This window comes from Leptosomus discolor, chromosome 1 (assembly GCF_034619465.1).
Source record: "Leptosomus discolor isolate bLepDis1 chromosome 1, bLepDis1.hap2, whole genome shotgun sequence".
In the NCBI taxonomy this organism is placed as follows: Eukaryota; Metazoa; Chordata; class Aves; order Leptosomiformes; family Leptosomidae; genus Leptosomus; species Leptosomus discolor.
In genome coordinates this window covers 87,709,369-87,726,440 of record NC_141391.1, presented here as the reverse complement: position 1 = coordinate 87,726,440, position 17,072 = coordinate 87,709,369, and the positions used below count along the sequence as shown (strand labels likewise).

The 17,072-nt window shown below is 41.4% G+C and overlaps 1 protein-coding gene across 5 annotated transcripts in view; it reads right to left on the bottom strand.

Annotated features, from left to right (window-relative positions):
- Nucleotides 1–17,072, bottom strand: part of CNKSR2 (connector enhancer of kinase suppressor of Ras 2) — a 214,524-nt gene that overhangs the window by 7,260 nt on the left and 190,192 nt on the right. The window lies entirely within an intron of this gene.

Below are 17,072 nucleotides of genomic sequence, written 5' to 3'. Positions count from 1 at the left end.
TAAATACTTTTACATTTTGTCATGAGAGGGAGCTGGAGATTGTGGCTGGATGGGTGAAACTCTAAGAGATCAGGAGTGGTTTGGGTTGTTGGCATTCAGGAAAAACTGGTGGGATTTCTTACACTGTGCTGTCATTTGTTCTTGTAAAGAGCATGCCCTGAGCTCCACGAAGTACTCGGTGTAAGCGCCTCCTGGCTCTGTTGGGCTATTCATCTTCCCATTATTTCCCTCTTATAAACCAAGATCCTAAGAGCAATAAATAACATCAGGCACTCGAGTGAAAAGGGACCAGAGAGAAACGGTTAACATTCATATTTACATGGATCAAGAGATGATCTAAAGAATTCTATGATTGCTCTGTGTAAACGGATGATTCATGAAGATGGTACTGAATTAGGGCCATGCAGAAGGCCACTGTTGCAACCCAGCTGGCTAGCACATCGCTCTCTGGACACAGAGAATCTCTAGGATCACCCTTCTCATAAATCTGCTCTAAGTACATGGAAAAACCTCTAGTAAGTTTCAGTGGAGATTCCTGTGCTTCTGTGACTCACTTTCCCTGTAAAAGCTCAAGCCACCAAAAGTTTGCGCCATTTTCCTCTTTTAGTGAGGTACCACAGGAACCACTGATTGCACCCAGGGTCATGAGTGCATGTAACTGCCCATGCAAGGACAGTACAACACAGTTAATCATAAATTTTGTTACCCACTGTGCTGACAAGGCTGGATTTTTCAAGGGTTGAAGCTCTCCTTTGAGGCCCCTTTGTGCTTTGCTAGTGCCTCCTAACACCACCCAGGCTCATCCCATCGTCTTTAGGCTTCTCGTCCTGACCAATGGACACCACTGCTGCCTTGATGGCATTCTCTGTTTTCCCATTATCCTCTTTGCTGTTTGCTACCTTCACAGCTTAGTGATGTGCTTTCCTTCACCGTGCAACTCCTCATGCACACCCACTCCTCTACTTGCAATTAGCTCTGCATTGGAACAAAATTACCACCCTCTGCAAACCCTGAGAAAGCTGAGCTGCCGCAAAGTCTGTGACAGAGAGCGAACAAGGCACAAACAGTCAGACTGAAATACCCCGACTCCACTGAAATGTAAACTCCCATTTTCATTCCTTTTGGTGAGCTGACTCTCTCTGGCAGAGGAACCAGCTCAGCTCAGCTTTCTCAGGATCTTAAGGAGGCAATTTTGTTAGACTACATCACTAATTAAGTTATTAAACAGCTGCTATATGCTATTTCCCCCCTACAAATCCCAAAGATTTGCTTCCAATTTGAGAGTTACACTTTTCTGCTTCACCTTTCGCACACGGGAGGCATCCACCTGAAGCCTTCCAAAGACTTTATGCAAGTGTCAGTAAATGCTCCACCATAACAGAGAGCATCCCCAGCCTCTGGGAAATGGTCTCAAACTAGATAAAACAGGCCCTGATGCATAAATCTCTGGGTTTCGGTTTTTTTTTCCTTCTTCGCCTTCTTCACCCTGATGCATCTATGCTGGGAACAAAGAAGCTTGTCTGCCACAAGCTAACTAATAGGTGATATCATCCCAGAACCAACCAAGTGTTTTGTAATCTTCCTATGCCACAGCACACTGGCTGTGCCGTGTCTAACAGGTCTATCAAAACCCGCCTGGGCCTGCAATGGTTGCACCGGTAGGTAGTGCAGCAGACACATGCCTGCTGAGCCCCTGGGGTGGGGAGGCCCCCCATGGTAAGCTCTCGAGCCCCAGCTCAGGCTATCTGCCAGCCCCAGTGGGCTAACAGGCAGGGGCAGGGGACGTAACGCAGCCAAAGGGTCCAACAGCCTGGCTGGGCTTGTGAATCCTGGGGAACAGTTAGGAGAAAGACAGAAGTGATCTCCCTACACTTAAGGTGAAAAAGCAGAAGGATGGAAGGAGAGTGGATGTGGGATTTAGCTATGTTAGAGGGGAGGGGAATAGAATAAATCCTCCAAAGTAGTAGTTGTTGGTTTCTCATTGCAAGGCTTAAATCCATCTTTGCTGCTGTTCAGGTTAATCATTAGAGTCCAAACTGCACAAGTGGGAGACATATGCAGATGCTTATGATGCAGAGAACCAGGAATTACAGTCATTTTTTACACCGTTCGGATGGACAGCAGGCAGACTAAGTTAGGTATTTCCTTTCCTCGCAGACTACAACCTAAAAGGAACGAAATGGTGAAATCAATGAAAAGTTTTACAAGGAGATGGTGTCTGCACAGCTGTGTGCTGCATATGAGGTCACGCCTGCACAGGTGTGGGGGGAGGCACAGCGACATGGAAACTCAGCTCCTGGTAGGAAAATGCAACAAGTCACATCCCTGATTACTGAGAAAAGGAAGAAGCAACACAGTGTTTAAGCCTGGCATGGTACAGCAGGCAGGAGTTGCAATAAAATGCAATTCGGGTCTACATGGAAGCCAGCTGCTAATCATCTGCTGTAGGTAATATAGAGCAGATTTCCCCGTTAAAGCACAAATAGAAACTTGTGTCATCTCCTATGTCATGCTAAAATCAAGGCCTGACTAGGCACATGTGTATGCCTGTGCATATATACAGATATGTATGTGTATACATATAGACTTGTATATATTAATGCTTTCCATGAGTGAAGAGAAGTTTAAGCAAACTGAAGAAAAGCTGGGGGCTTCTTGTGCAGGGCCTAGCCTTTGCAACCCTTCTCTCTGTTACTCCTTCCCTTTGCCTGCCCTTTTCTGGTTCATGTAATCCTCCAGCCCTTCTGGCCCCGTGTACCTGGAAGTGCAGGATTTTTCCCAAAGTCTTGAGTCAAGAAAGGTAGGAGTCGTGTTTAAAAACAAGCTTTGATACATGTGTGATGCAACATTAGTGAGTGTAGGATCAGAGCACAAGTATGAAATTTGCATTTTATACCATCCTTTCCTCTAAAGGGTAAGTATTTTTGAGTTACCAGGATAGTTGTACACAGTTTCTATTCTCTCCTATTATATAAACCCGCAGGCAAAAACGATGTTCCCTAGAGAGGGTGTTCACTGAAAGCACCAACACAATAGAGCTTTGCAATATGCTGAGTTTTCCACCCAGCAGCATGAGGCTGCCTCTCCTCTCACACACAGGAGCATAAACTAGTTTCTTAAAATAAAGTGAAACTGCGCAGGAGAGTGAAAAACTCATCTCACATAGGACAGCTTTCCAAAGGTATTTCAGGCATTTTCTGCTACAACAAAGTTTGATCAGAAGCAGTTAGATACCATAACCACTTTCAAAAGATCTAACCCTAGCCTTTGCAAGGCCTGAGAGATGTTAAACCTTTGCTGTGGCACCAAACGTCTAATTCTTTTTGTGAACTATTTATGGCACTAGTGGTTTTCTTTCTTGGATCGGTAGATCCCTGCGAATCTCTTTCCCTCTGAGGTCACCTTTCTGGTGATATTTGAGTGACAAGTTGCCTAAACCTTGTCACAGCCTTGGGAGCCACCACTGCAGTTTGTGAGCTGGCAAGCTGAAGCATGTTCAACCTCCAGGCTTCATGGGACACTGGAGCTGGTTTTACTAGAAGTCTCCCACCCATGTCAGCCACCTCTCCTCAGCTTTCCACACAACTGGAACTGCTTATTAAAACCAGCTGACACTAAACTCAGCATTAGGAAAAAATCAATCCCTAAGCTTCCTCCCTGCAGACCTGCATTGTTGTGCTGACAGTAACGTTTAGGCATTGCCAACATCCACTTTGCAATGAAGTACAGGTGCCGGCAAATGGGTTAATATGTTAGTGAGAAGGGAAAACACAGACGGAGGGAATAATTAGCTCGCTCCCTTCGTGCTGCCTCTTGACAGCTCTTACACACCTCAAATGAGCATCAGGAGAAGCTCCTCATTTGCTCCCAGCCCTGCTGTTTCATGAGGTTATATTGGTGGGCTGTGATTTCAGACAGGGCATAAGAATGAAGATGAAATAACTCCGAAGCTTCCCAAAGTAACAAGGAACTCTGATCAGTGGCAGAACTTTTTGGCAGCAGTGTTACAATTGCATCCTTTGGTATTTGGATACGGTACTCTACACGTTAATTTGCCTATGAAAGAATCAGTTTAACCTTGATCTGCTGAACAGATTTTAGTGACTCTTCGGGAGAATTTTAACACGATGAAATAGGATATCCTGACATTTTTCTGTGCCACACATTGATATAAGTGCTGTTTAATTTTACCACAAGCTACTGATGTTGAAGTGAAATAAACAGAGCAGTTACATGTTGATGGTATGCTTCCCCTCAGTCCCCGCAGTTCAGAAATGAGGAAGAACTTCTCATATTTATGAGATACGCCAGGAGCTGAAGCAAACTGGGTAAACTGCTATATGTCTGAGGGTGCCGTGACTTTTAAACAGGATGAGGAGGTCCCTACAGATACATCTCCCAAGCAATACATGGAAGCAATTACTCCTTCAGGAAAATATTTTTTCACAAACCTGAGCTGTTACAGCACACAAAGTTGTGAAAGGTTAAGTGACAAATGATATGGACCCAGCGACATTACTCACCAGTTAGAATCAAGCCACAGTCACGCTTGCACAATAGTAATGCCTATCAAGGTTTATAGGCTTGATACCTGCAAGCAAGCCTGAATGGAAGGGGTATGTATTCCTGGTGAGCAACATCCACTGAGAAAATGAACTCTACTGCAGGCTACATCCCAAGTTTGCTTATTTATGTGAAAACATAACACCAAGAATGAAATAAGCACTTGCATCACTTAGGAATTGCAATCCTACTTTCAACATGAAAGAAACATGGCAAATTAGCCATCCCGGTTACCTCTGTAATGTGCTGCTGTCTGTTGGGGAAGAACCTCCCAAGGCATTTATGAAAGGGGCCTGAAATACTTCTGAAAACCTTATACCAGAAGATGTCATATTTATTCAGATATTCGTGTTTATTATTGGATTTATAACTGCACATTACGATAGCTGCACTGATTAGATTCCAGACTAATTAATCTGTAAATTAATCTCATTTACACGTTATTTATGTAGGGCATGACACTGCCAAATATTAAGCACCCTCTGCCAGCTGCCAAATGCCCGTCACACCACCATGGTCTGTAAGCGCTGCACAGAGTTCAAAGTATCTTCGAGAACAAAAGCTATTACTGTGATGAGAGAAATGCAACACCGTGTGGCTTTTCTAGACATTATTCATGTCATCAGATGTCATAATGAAATTGTGAACACGTATGCGCCTTAACATAAAGCTCTCTTTCAAAACTGGCACAGGAGTCGTCGCAGAAGAAAGGTCCATTCCCCATCCATTGGGCGGAATGTGTTTGCACACGAAAGAAACAAGAGAAAGGAAATGAACATCAGCCCTGACAGACAATGGTTACGCAAAGGCAAAACTGAAAATTTGCTGGCTTATTTCTTTATTAAGCCCAAAATAACACCTTTAAAAAATCCTGACTTCATGAATAAATCAAATGCCTTCATTAAAGAAACATTTACTGCCATTTTCTATACTTTATTTTAAGGCATACAGAAAAATATTTAACAAATGTGTATGCAATTAAATGCTGGGGACTGCTAATTACAGCCCTTCTGAATGCCTCTGCAAAACAAAGATACTCAATACAATATGTTAAGAAGGGGGGGTGGTGGGGGGGAAGAAAGAGAGGAAGCTGAAGACAATCTAATTCATATTAGCGCGGATATATGCTGGCCTTTGGCTACAAGCAGCAAATAAGCCATCAGTGAAATGCCAAATGGCAGCCAAAGGACATTTTAGAGTCACATCTTTTCTTTTGCTTCTCTAATTCATTTCCAAAACATTTCACCTCTAACTAATTATGGAATTTAATGACAGAATGTAAAGGACTGGTCGGGGTTGCAGGCCATTCCAACAAGGCTTTAATGACATATCCTTCAGGTTGCAGAATCTTTATGTACTTAGCAGAGATTTATCAGCCCTGGCAGAGGCAGGTACTTCAAAGGCTACCGTATATAAAAAATAAATTCTGCCTTTGCCAAGCGTTGGAAAGAGCACTAAACTAAATTTAAAAATCAATTCCTACAGACAAGAGAGTCATAAAAACTCAGTGGGTTTGTCTATTTGGCCAACAGGCAAAAATTTATGACAGCACAGTTTTGTAATCAATAATAGCAATACAGTGTATGTTTTTGATTGGAAAAAATTAAAGATGCCAAAACAACATTGATAAATACTTAGGCTGATTTGTGACAGTCCCATTGAGCAGAAACACAAAACATGCATTTTGATGAATTTCCAACTAGTTTATGTCATACTATACTTTTTATTTTTCAAAAAAGAATATTAAAACTATTATAAGCTTTGTCACCTGCTGTAAGGCAGAATGATGTCATTTTATTCACTGCACATTTCCTGTTTGAGAGGCAAAAAAGCATAATTTACTTCTTTATAAAAGGGAAATATATATAACTATATATATATAATTTTATTGGTATTAACATAATGCAATACCATACATTGAGCAAACAGAAAGAAAACATTTCAAAATACATTTTTTAAAAGTATCTCCCCATAAGAGTATGAAATATCAAGTAATTAGCATTAACATTATTACAATACACCCTTAGCCAAATATATTAAGGAAAATCCACATTCTAACCACAGAGATAGAGGCAAACATCAACCCATAGGGGACCCAGAACATAATGATAAATACAATATCTGAATCTACTTTGAGTGACATCCAGACAAATACTGGCCCCAAAACAGCCCTCTGGAGTCTGGGTGTTATACAGAGAAAACTTTGTGCCTGCTTGCCCAGGCAGCATCACTCACATGTTTAAATCCTAGAAGATAAAGAGGAACTGAAGAGTTTATCTGCAGAGTCTAATAAATCTCAGCGTGAGGTATCTTCTCCATCATCATCCACACGAGTGCCAGTGTACCCTCTGGTAATTCATTACAAATCATTAGATAAATAGAAGTCTCTGAAAGGTCTGTACATACCTCCACTTGATAGAATACACTTAGTTTAGCATGGACACAGTAAGGTGACTTCCTTCACTAATGTGAAGCACGCTTAAAAGACACGACTCTGTTTGGTTGGTCTGAACAGGTTCACTGGAGTTCAGTACAAGCAACAGGATTTTACAGTTACCATGGCTGGATCCCTCTTTAATTCCTCGAGGTCTGCAGAACAAAACTGAGTGACATCAAAGCCCTTCCCCTGCCAAGACCCTCTTCCCCTTCCGTTCTCCCATGCGGGGGGCAGTATTTTCTGCAAATGTGCTCCGTGTAGATTGGATCTGACTTTGTGCCTAGTCCCATTGTGGAAAGGGTGCATTCTTCAAAATACTGGCCATGCCCTTTGACACCTTCCTGGAGGCCTCATATCCAGGCATGTGGTTGTCTATGCTTTAACAGGTCTGTTCTCTGTTATAAACACCAAAGTTATTCAAGAAGAACTGACTTTCTGAACGGAGGCCATTAGGTTGCTTGCAAGAGGCTGAAGTTGAGTCTCCGTCGTGCCAATTCTCTAATGATAAGTTTATCAACCTTTGAGTCCAATCGGTTCAGTGCCAAGAGAAGTGGATCCCATTTGACATGGAGAGGTGCTATCAACTCTCGCAGTGTATTAGCCTAATATGATAAAGCAGTGATACAATATGTTGAAAGAACTGTGATGTGCTGTTATTTCCATATCATATTAGTATATTAGAAATACTATCATGCAAACAAGAGCAAATAGCAAATCTGGCATACAGTAGCAGCACTACAGAGCTTTTCTAATCTGCATGCAGCTATGCTCATGAGACAGAGACATGGCACTGTTCTGCTATTACACCTTGCTCCATCAAAATATCCATCCCTGATGCTAAAGAGGTACTTAGGGCAGAAAGTCATAAATTCTCTCTTTGTGGATATGCTTTAAAAAAAAAAGAAAATAACAGAACAAAGACCAATTAAAAAAAACTTGCCCGCAAATAAAACAAGAGAACAACACACATCCTAACCAACTTGGGTTGGTTTCCTCCATGTTGAAGAGACATAAGCTCATTTGGAAGCACTGGAGAAGGGTCACATGAATGAGAAAGGAAGCAAAGAATGTGCCCCAAATCCACCAAACGTGCTACAAACGTGCTGTTGGCAACTTATGCACGAGCTAGAAAAAGAGGTGGCACAACACAATCTGGCTCCTTTCGTTATCCTAGCTGGCAGTCCAGCATTGTGCAACGTTGGGTGAAGTGTAAGATACAGAGCTAGGAAATCATGTGATTTTGTAACCACACTGACATTACATACATCCAAAAGCTATGGCTTGAGAACTCGAGAATCTTTGTGGACCTGTGTTAGCAAAGAAAAGAGAAAGAGAGAGGTGGAATAAACAGCATACAGCTAAGTTGTTTACTTAGAGTTTCTCTGTGGATATGCAGTTTCTGCACACAGGGCAGCTTCAATAGCCTGGCTGCTCTCAGTACATACCCTGTTCTATTGTCTACTAAACTTATTTGTAATAAAAAATGAAACTCCATGGATCTTGAAATTTGATTGTGGTTTAGATCCCAGATATGAAAAGCTGAGGGATGTTTTGTTGTTCAAAAAAACAATTTGGGAAAGAGTTCAACTGTGCACCATATAAAGATGTACAAATGCAATCCAATTTAACTGGTGAGACTCGTTTAACCCTTGTTAAAGAGATTTTTTTTTTTTTTTTTTTTTAAAGACAGGATGAAAAAGCAAGGAAAATATCAAGCATTGCCATTTTTACTCTTGAGCATATCACAAAAGGTCTGGAAAGCAGAAAAGAAATGTCTCAGTGACAGAAGGCACAAGGTGGAAAGACTCCCAGAATGAAACATCGGTGCCATTTACTCCACCCACGGCAGCAATTGGAAAATGAGTTTCCAGAGAGGCAGGGGGTGAGCAACGCTATACGGAACTCAAACCGAGTTCACTCTCCTTCACTGCTGAGAATTCCCGGGGACTCTGTGCATCAACAGGGAGAGGAGGAAGAAGAAGGGAGAGGAAAACAGTTTATATAACTAAATCCTAAGTATAGTGATCAAGAGAAACTTTTACGTAACTATTGTTTAAAATAAGGAACATTTGATTGTACAAACAAAATGAAAAAAAACACAACCACACAACCCCCGAACCAAACCCCAAATCCCTGACAAAAGGCCAAACCAGCACATTTCAGGACTCATGGCATTGAGGGAAGGGAGACTTCAGTAGACTGTGAAAGGAAATGTTTTTCACATTTCATCCTGTTTTATATGACAAACAGTCACAGCATTTAAAATAAGAGTCTTGGATTTGTTTGGAAAAAGGCGCTAAGTGAAAGAGCTGCTGCCTCATACATATCACTTCTGCAGTTTCAGCAGATCATGTTGTCTCATGGATGTTGTTTTTATATAACTTTATCTCTAAAAATTCAGGAAGTTTGGTTTTAAAGGTCAGGCGTTGGTGAAAGAAACTTCCCTTTTTGTGAAACAAGGTGGCTATGAAATAAAGGAGGGTTACTGAAGTTAAGGCAAAGGTGATACCTAGCGGATGTCTATACCCAGCTCTTCCACACATCCTGCCAAGGCTGGCTGGGACATGTCCTCTGTGTCTATGGAAGAACTGTGCTGCCTTCCGCAGATGGTGGGACAGGGCTTTTTTATGTACCTAAAATCCAACTAAATTTTGCATTAAAAGATGACTATTTCTGAAAAAAACCTGCTAATAAGACACGCTTTTGGAAAGTCTATTCAGTAATATTGCTAAGGCCGCTATAGACCTATCATCAAACACTGGTAATTCTTTACTGTCCCAGTTTGGATTAGTCACAATGTGTATGAACAGTCTTTCACTAAGATCTCTTAAGAGAAGTGGTAGCATATATTGTCCTATTTATCTGAAGGTGAATATAAGTAACAGGCACTTGGGGGGCTTTTCTAAATAGATTTTCTCATTATTTTACTATATCACTCTTACTGATAGTAACTAACTGTACAACATTCCCTACTACTGTAGATGCACATTAAGAGTTTAGAAATTCTGCTTTTTGGTAGTAATTTTTTTTTCTTATTACAAAACCGTCATTTTTGTTCCTCTATCACTAGCATTAGCAAAATGATTTCTGTACAAAAATCTCCAGTATATGGTCCCCTTTCTAGATAAGGATTTTTTAATTTGTTTTAAAGGAGAACAAATACAAATAACAACAAACAAGTAACGTGTTTTGATGGATACTTATCGACACTACAACTTACGAAACTCATGAGACTTGCAAAGACTTTGAAAAATAAACCAACTGCCATTCACATACAAAAATGAATGCGACCCTATGAAAATAATGAAGTGAACTTAACTGCATTTATCAACCAAATTATGTTTGTATTATGAGAAGAGCTTTACAGCAAATGACTTCCCTAGAGAGGTTACAGAAACAAAACTGCCTGCTACAAATCTCTGCCTGTTTCTTCAGCTAATGCGGTCACGTAAGGTGTGAGGACTCTTATGCCCAAGTAAACCTGTAACAGTGGGAGGTACTTTAAGAAAACAATAAAAATGTAAGCAAAGGGGAGGAGAAAGTTCTCACCTGAGAGAAATGTCTGAGAGTCACAATGAGTAAGGTCTCAAAACGGCTCTCACACAAGAAGTTCCATGTAAGGAAGGGGACATGGAAGGTGACTCAACTATTTATTTTTCTCTTTGAGACCTGTTCATCACTAATGAAGGCACTCCAGCATTCACTAATGAGAGATAATTTAAGTTAGGGGTTTCACTTTGATGTGTTTTCCAATAAAATGCATAACATTTTACTGCTGCCACTTGAGAGTACGCTTTCTTATGAATGCTCACATTACATATTTTGTCTCAACAGACTATAAGATGCTTTATTATGAAATGGTATGTTTATGGTAGATTTGCTTTTCAGAGAAGTGTTAGGTTGAATAATAGTAGGTTAACAAACTTACTTTTGAAATACGTACTGAAGTTTTAGAAAAGGAAATTTCAGACTTCCCATCTATAGTAACAATCAGTAAAACTGTAACGGCCTTTTGAATCTCTATCCTTTCCTTCATTTGTATCCTATTTCGTGTACATATTTCTACATCTGTCTATATATCCATGAAAGATACAAAAGAACTTTGACCAGAAGCTCTACCTATTATGTAGTCCAATAATAAAGCTTGTCCAGTTATGTATATTCCGCTAAATGTAAATGCTACATGTGAGTAATCAGACTCTGCACAAGACTGAAAGCAAGCACTGGGGAAAAGAAACCCCTCCTCGTGTACCACAAACTGCTACCCGGCTGCCTCTGTGGCAGATACATCTTCCGCCTCACTAGGAAAATGGCTTAACACTATTTGACACAGCAGTTCTACAAACTGTCTATTGCTCAATGGTGGGAAGCTCCTACCATCTTCAGGACTGCTCAGGTCTCAGGCAGATGCCATGCAGAGATGAAAAGGAGCTGGTAAAGAGCCTGGCAATAAGAGTGCCTGAGGAAAAGAAGGTTTCATTGGCACATCCAGTGCAGACCCCTGATGCTATACTCCAAAGCAGCATCTCCACAAATTATCCTATAAGAAGCCCGTTAGATGTGGAAGCAATAGCAGGAGTTACTCAGTACTCCACTGCAGACTGAGTTACTGCAGTAAAGGGCACTAAATCAAATAATAATACAAGAATACGCTATCCACAAACACCAAGTTCCAGCTTTCCAACATCACCGTATATACTTTAGTGTCCCTCATGTCCTCTCTGAGCTAAACAAAGGAACACCAAGAGCACAAATCTTCTATGAGAAAGCACCACAATGAGGAAGTGGGATGGCGAGGACAGATGGTGGTGTCAGACCACGTATATCCGCCAGTATCTGCTCCTCTACAAGTGGTGCACTCAGCTTCATGAGAACAAGGCACGGGGACATTACAGGGCTCTTCTGATCAGCAGGCATTTTTCCTCCCACTTACCACAGTATTTCTAAACTTGCAAATGGATCCTGGCTCTCCCAAGATGCACTTCATACACTACAGTTATTGTTAAATAACCCTCTATCTACTCAGTACTAAAGAGCTAAATACCGCCCCCCCCAACAAACAAACAAATAAGCAAAAATCCTACTATACAACAAAAAGCACCTGAAAACTTAAAATTCATAGTTAATGGTGTCTTACACATTCCAGCACCACACCACTAATGTACTTATCAGTACAGAGAATAACATTATTCTCTGTATCATCCTGCCTTAAGCTGTGCACATGTATGCTGAATTGTATCTACCTCACCTCATGCCCAGGGAAGACCTAGAAGCCCTATAAACTCATTATGCTTTTCCCCAGACTCTTGCTTAGCCTTGCAGCTGCAGTGCCTGACACCACTCTGTCCCCAGGCACACATGCAGACATCACACTGGTGGTGCGTGCTGCAACAACCTTCATTCAGAGCCCTCCTACTGCTCCGTGGAAGCCACCTCTGACAAAAACAGCCATGGACTTGGAAGTCTGTGGAGACAGACTTCTCAAGCATTTCTAACCCTTCTTTCTGCACTACCTTCTGCTAAAGAAATGCCTCACACAGGGATGTCAAGGAAAAAGTTTACATAAAGATTAAGCATTTGCTTTACCAACACTATTTCTTTAAATGACAAGAAGCTTTTTGACAGTGCCACTAGAGATCCTATTATTATTTGCCGTTTGTTTATGGAGGTTTTATTAAGTGATGAACTTCCAGCTTGCTCAACAAATAAGGATGATAGCAGTGTCAGTAGCTAAACATCTAATGAAGGAGTGCCACCCACCTGCAAGGACCCCATTTTTAGGTCCTCTCTGGTGTGTGGATTTTTTTTCAACTGTAGCACATTAAATTGTCAAATTACTAATTCTTACTATATTACTATATTATATTCTTTCTAATTCTTACTAATTGTGCCCATATTGTGTCCCTCCATATTAGATAAATCTCATGGTTATTCTTGTGCTGTACAGGTCTCTCTAATATCTGTAAAACTTTCTCCTTTAGCTCATTACCAGGGTCTTACTGGAGTGATGGTTCATAACTCCAAGATGGAGCAGTTTGAGCTGTGGCTCTGTCAGAAATCTGTAGTTTGTTTCGTAACCATTGTGAACTAATACAAAGTTTGCTCCCAGACAGAGGAGGCCCTCTAATTTGTGACATAAACAATGAAACACAGTTGAATAACTGTGGTCAGAAAAAAACCAAAGAAGCTGACTGAATTTCTTATAGTTTTATATAAGTTCAGAGGGTGCAAGACATAATCAGGACTTCAGCATCAGAATTTATGAATTCTGAGAATGTTAAAATTTCTGCATATTGGCACCCTAATTGCTGTATTACACTGAAACAAAGTTACATATGCCTATGGGACAAGCCTCACCCAGAAAAAGTCTATGGTATATTCAAAAGACAAGCACGAGGCATACATCTAATAGTTTCCTTTTAGTACAATTTTGACTACTGTTGTAAGCTCAAATTAGCCAGGCTATGATTGTAATGGCATATAAGGCTCAATTTAATCTCCCAAACCTCCTGCAAGGTTTATACTAAGAACTGCTTGAAAAGACATGTCTTTATTTCCTGAACGTGAAGTGGGAACAGTAGTTCCAGTTTGTTGCCCCACGAAAGAGTTAGTATACAGCACAAAAATGGGAGTTGTGTTTCCTGTCTAATGCTTTGGACTTCAATCCTGAAAAAAATGTATGTACTAATTTTTTGCATTTGTATCACCAAATTTTTTAATGAGGAATATTTAAGGAGAATTGGTCCTATTATCATAACAGACTATTCTCTGTAAGACTTTTATCAGCAGCGTATTTATGGGAATTTTTATACATCGGGGCTTTAAAAGCAAACAGAAATGTATGGAATTAATTATAACATGTCAAATTTAAATTTACACAAACAAATTTCTTCAACCAGTTGAAGCCACTTTAGATAAAGAACACTTAACAGCCCATCATCAAGTAGCATAATTGCTTTTTCTGATGGTGCCTTCCATACTGTCAACAAAAATACCGATACACCGACAAAATCACTCACTTGACTAAATAATGCATGGCCAAACTGTCATCTCCCCCTGCCTGCCTACAACCAAGGACAGAGAATTGAGATGCTGCCCCTGCTACAGCTGCTGACAACTGCAGCAACCTACCATCCTGGCCTAGGATCTCTTTTCTGAGTGGGTCAATAAAAGAGACAGATCACAAACTTTTTAAGATATTGATTCCAGACTGAGCAAAGTGTGTCATCTTCTTCATGCCCTATTCTGCTGAGGCTCTTCAGGACCTTTTTCTAAAACATCCAACACGGATGGTGTGAAAACCCATCCAGTTAGGCAAAGCTGTGAGGGCAGATGATGATGATGATTGTTTTACTTATGCTGATGTTGAGATATTTTAATCGAATTTGGAGCTCACTGGAGAAGCACACACACAAAACATGGACTACGTTATTACTTATCTGGTGCAGTCATTAATTGAGATGCTGACAACACCCTCTGGCTGGTTGTGCTACGTATAACGAAGGTATCCCCTTCTCTATCCTTATGTACTAGCATGTGTTTGATCTGTCAATTCAGCTTGTCTTGACTGCTCCCAGGCAAGTCATATCATTCTGCTCCAATTCTATTTTTGATTTAGTCCTCCAGGCTTGAGGAGGACCATATTTAGCAACACAAATGCTATCAGACCCAAGCCCGCCCCCTCAGATAATTAAACTGAAATACCCTGCACAAAATTAGCGTATAAAGAAACTGCTTTTAGAAATCTTGCTTCTAATTAATTTGGTTTCCATGAAAATAAGGCAGACATCGTCTTTCCTGTTGTAAAACAATGATTCATTTGCTTTCTCAGGTGTCTACATTGTCCTGAAAGCCCATCAGACCAATATAGCAGTAAGCTCTTTGTTTTGCTGCAGTAAATTCATTATCTACTTGGGAATATCAAATGAAGAATTAATGATAAAATGTTTCACACCTGGTGAATACTGAAAATGTGTGTTTTCATCTGGTGAATTTAACTTTCATTTTTTATGAGAATAATTATCTCTACATAAAAAGCTTACACTGAAAGGTTTTATGTAAGGTACCCTTCTGGCAAGTCAAACATTGCTGTGTTTTTTGCTTATAATTGCTTGTCTATTTTTAACGTGCAAGACCTCTTTTCAGAGGTGCTCCAGTTGTTTCTTAAAAAGTATATCCTAAGCTTATCATATGCCAAACAATGCCCTCACCAGTGTAATAAGAGAAAATCACAGTTGCACAGGAATTTCATTAGGCGAAAGGCTCCTCTTACAGGAGGCAAATGCTGAAAATGTCAGAAGCTCCCCAGTGTATTTCAACTTTAAAGATAGCAACTAACAACAAATTTTAAATTTTTTCAAATCCCTGGACATGCTAGAGTGAATATGATCTCTTTAATTGGATAGTAGCTCTTCAACCCTGCTAAGAAAGTACTTCTACACACAACTTAGGAGGGGAAAAACCAGCAAACTAATCAAAGGAGTCTTTTGTCATGTCACCTTATGTGTTCAAGCTCCTGGTTAAATACTTGTTCAGAAAACCACAAGGCAGCTGTTCATGGAAAGGGATGGTAAAAGACATTTGTCAGACTGGTCAGGAAGCCCAGACAAAGCTTGAGGATGACATGTCAGGGTCTCACACCCACACAATACCCAGCCATGGAGGCGCCCTTAGCCCTGCTACCTAGCCTTCCTCTGAAATCCTGGCACCCATTAAAGGCCCTCTCAGCAAGAGAGGCTGTGGTGCAGTTGTTAAGGGAAGATCTTGACTAAGTTTTTGGTGTGCTGGGGATAAGCAGGAAGGAGTTACTCCTACACTTCCATCAATTCCTACTCTTCCACTAATTCCTTCCACCAATTCAGTAGGTTTTTTACCCTCAACGATATTTGTACAAAGGTACAAAGACATCAGTGTGAAAATCTGCTGCTTCTCATTAGCCTCCTCCTCCCTAATTCATCCCCAAGCATCTCTGAAACGCAAAAATGCTTCTGTCACACATTGTGTTTGATGAGGTCCATCTTCCGTACTGCCATACGAAAGTATTGTTTCACAGAAGAAATAATCCTGCATTGAAGAGATCACCCGACTGGGGCACTGGTTCTCTTCTCCTGCGTGTCTGACCCCTTCCCAGTGCGGGGGGTCAGAGCCCTGCTCCTGCCTCAGCACCCCATCCTGAGGGGCCGAGGGCAGCACTCCTGAGCCTAGGAGAGACCCGCTGTCCTCCTGGGATGATGGAACAGCGCACAGGGCCCACCAGCACGGCCACGTTGGCACCAAGGTAAAGATTTCACTTTTCCGACAGCAGCTCAAGCTCCTCTACAGGCACAAACCACGAGAGTTGTGTTGGAGACTGGCAGATGTCAAAAATGTTCTTTTTCAGGAGAATTAAAATAGGATCTCTGTGGCTTCCATCTGGAAATGAGAGCGCCATCTTAGGACATGCATGACTACTTGCTAGCTCTTGCTACCTCATCCAGGGTTTTAGATCACCAGCCAGGAAAAATATCTTTAGCTTCCTCAAAGTTAACCATATCCAGGAAAAGAGAAGACTGATAGAAGTGAGGGGAGCTCTTCCCCAGAGGACTGCCCTAGCTCCAGGAGCAGCCAGGTAGCAGGGGTACTGCTCGTGTGAGATGGCGGTGAAGCAGGCTGAGCCCAACTCCTCGGTGAGGAAGAGGAGTGGCAGGAAGGCTGGTGCCGGTTGGAAGGGAGCGCCCATGGCAGCTTCACCACTGACATCTGACCCTGCAATCTGCCGAGAAGTGGGGGACACATTTCAGGTATAATTAGTATTAAAAAACCCCCTTGATCTGGGTAATGGTATTAAGCACTCAGGAGGGCTCAGCCTAAGGAAATCCCTTATTGTCAGCACAACTGGTGGCTGTTGTGTGCAAGGGAATCCTGCTCTGCAAAGGGGTTCGGGGGAATGGACCAAAACATCCTCTGACACCCTTGGAAACTGCCAGGTAAGAGTGCCCTTCCCTCAGAGGATGGTAACCCAAAAGAGGCTTGTCCTGAGGGGTTTCTGCTGTCCAGACTAGTCACGTGCATGGTTCCTCCTCCCCTGGGCAAT